Raw genomic sequence first — 2,447 nt, forward strand, 5'->3', positions numbered from 1 at the left:
GCAACAGGTTTTGACTGAAATCAGCAATTGGCTTCTAGAGACTACTGAGCCAATTTCTGGGAAAAAAATTATATTTAGGGTGTTGGTGTTTTGTTTTTTTTTTTTGGGGGGGTGGTTTTGTTTGTTTGTTTGTTTGTTTTGTTTTGGTCATCTACCTCATCCCAGCTTGCTCAGACCTTTCTGGGATTCTGGACCTTGAGACTGGGGGTTTCCAGGTACAGAGTTGAGCTGAAAGATTGCTACATTTTTCTCAGCATCCTTTCCTTCCTGACAGGTGCAGAGTTCATGGCATTTCCAAGAGGTTTACTAGGGCCATTGGGAAGAAATCCTTCCCTGTGAGGGTGGTGAAGCCCTGATCGTGGGTTTTGGTTTCCAGTTAAATGGACCTGTGCTTCCTTGGGGTGCCTGTGTGGGAAAATGAGCTAATGAGGCCAAATGTAAATTCCCCCCTGAGATTCCTCTTCAGGCATCTCAGATGCTTCCTAGATAGTCAGTGAAAAAGCCCAGATAAACTACACAATCCCAAAATAAACATTCCCTCTTTCACAGAGCAGCTTCTTGCTTCCTCTGAGACTTCTTCCAATGCCCTGGGATGTGGAAGCTGTCAACACCTCCTGTTCTTCCCAGGATCACCAGATCCTGGAGTCAGAGCCTTTCTGGGAACCTCAGGGTTAGGGGGGAAGGTAAAATGCACTTCCCCCCTTGAGCACCTGCCAGGAGCCCAGGTGAAATTACCCTCTTGGTATAGAAGTGTCTACTGCCTTTTTGCTGGAAAAATTTCCTTGCCTGCACTAAGACCAGATGGATTTGCTTTGTAATACCTCCATTAATTCCCAAATCTGACTCTTTCTTTACAAAAGGCTGTGGGTTGGAATGGAGTGGGTGATCAAGTGCCACCCTCTTGCCATGGCAGGGACACCATCGACTATCCCAGGCTGCTCCCAGTCCTGTCCAGCCTGGCCTTGGACACTCCCAGGGATCCAGGAGCAGCCACAGCTGCTCTAAAAACAGTGCCAGCACCTCCCAGGAAACAATTCCTGCCCAATATCCCATCCATCCCTGCCCTCTGGCAGTGGGAAGCCATTCCCTGTGTCCTGTCCCTCCATGCCTTGTCCCCAGCTCCTCTCCAGCTCTCCTGGAGCCCCTTCAGGCCCTGGCAGAGGCTCTGAGCTCTCCCTGGATCCTTCTCCTCTCCAGGTGAGCACCCCCAGCTCTCCCAGCCTGGCTCCAGCCTTGCAGCATCTCCCTGCTCTCCTGGATTTGCAGTCCCTGTTTCTCTTGTGTTGGGTCCCACAGAGTCACCTCTTAAGTGATGAAGCAAAAACAAACAAACAGAAAAAAAACCCCAAAACAAAACAAGACAAAAAACAACAACAAAAAAACTTTTCCTGCTCCAATTCCTGCTGCTGACACACAGCATGTCTCCCTAACACGTTGTTCACTGCCTCTTGCTCTGAGGGGTAGGGGGGCATGGTTTTGAGGCTGTTTATGGGGGATTTGGGGCTGTTTCCAGGGGTTTTGGGGGGCTGTTTCCAGGGGGTTTGGTGCTCTTTTCGGGGGTTTTGGGGCTGTTTCCAGAGGTTTTTTGGCTGCTTCCAATGGTTAGGGGCTGTTTCTGCGTTTTTGGGGGCTGTTAATGGGGATTTTGGGTGCTGTTTCTGCAGTTTTGGGGGCTGTTTCCAGGGATTTTGAGGCTGTTAATGGGGGTTTTGGGTGCTGTTTCTGGGGATTTTGGGGCTGTTCATGGGGGTTTTGGGAGCTATTTTGGAGGGGTTTGTGGCTGTTTCTGGGGCTGTTTTCCGGGGATTTGGGGGCTGTTTATGGGGATTTTGGAGGCTGTTTTGGGGGGGGTTGTGGGCTGTTTCTGGGGATTTTGGGCCGTTTATTGGGGTTTTAGGGCTGTTTCTGGGGATTTGGAGTTTGTTTATGGGGGCTGTTTCCGGGGGTTTTGGGCACTGTTTATGGGGGCCTTTGGGGGCTACTTTTGGGGATTTTGGGGCTGTTTCCGGGGATTTTGGGGCTGTTTCCGGGGATTTTGGGGCTGTTTATGGGGGCTTTGGGAGCTATATTTGGGGATTTTGGGGCTGTTTCCGGGGATTTTGGGGCTGTTTATGGGGGCTTTGGGAGCTATTTTTGGGAGGCTTGGGGGCTGTTTCTGGGGCTGTTTCCGGGGATTTGGGGGCTGTTTGTGGGGGGTTTGGGGCTGTTTCCGTGGATTTGGGTGCTGTTTCCAGGGATTTTAGGGTGGTTTCCAGGGTTTTGGGGACTGTTGCTATGTTTTTTAAGGCTGTTTCCGGGTGTCTCGGGGCTGTTTCCCGGGTTTTCCTCGCTGAGGGCGGAGCGGGCCGGGCCGGTTGCTATGGCCGCGGCGCCCCTTAGCGACCGGCGGCTCGCGCGGGGCACGCCGGGAGCGGCGGGCCGGGGGCGGGCGCGCCCCGCCGCGGTGC

The sequence above is a fragment of the Lonchura striata genome, chromosome 8 (genome assembly GCF_046129695.1).
Source record: "Lonchura striata isolate bLonStr1 chromosome 8, bLonStr1.mat, whole genome shotgun sequence".
In the NCBI taxonomy this organism is placed as follows: domain Eukaryota; kingdom Metazoa; phylum Chordata; class Aves; order Passeriformes; family Estrildidae; genus Lonchura; species Lonchura striata.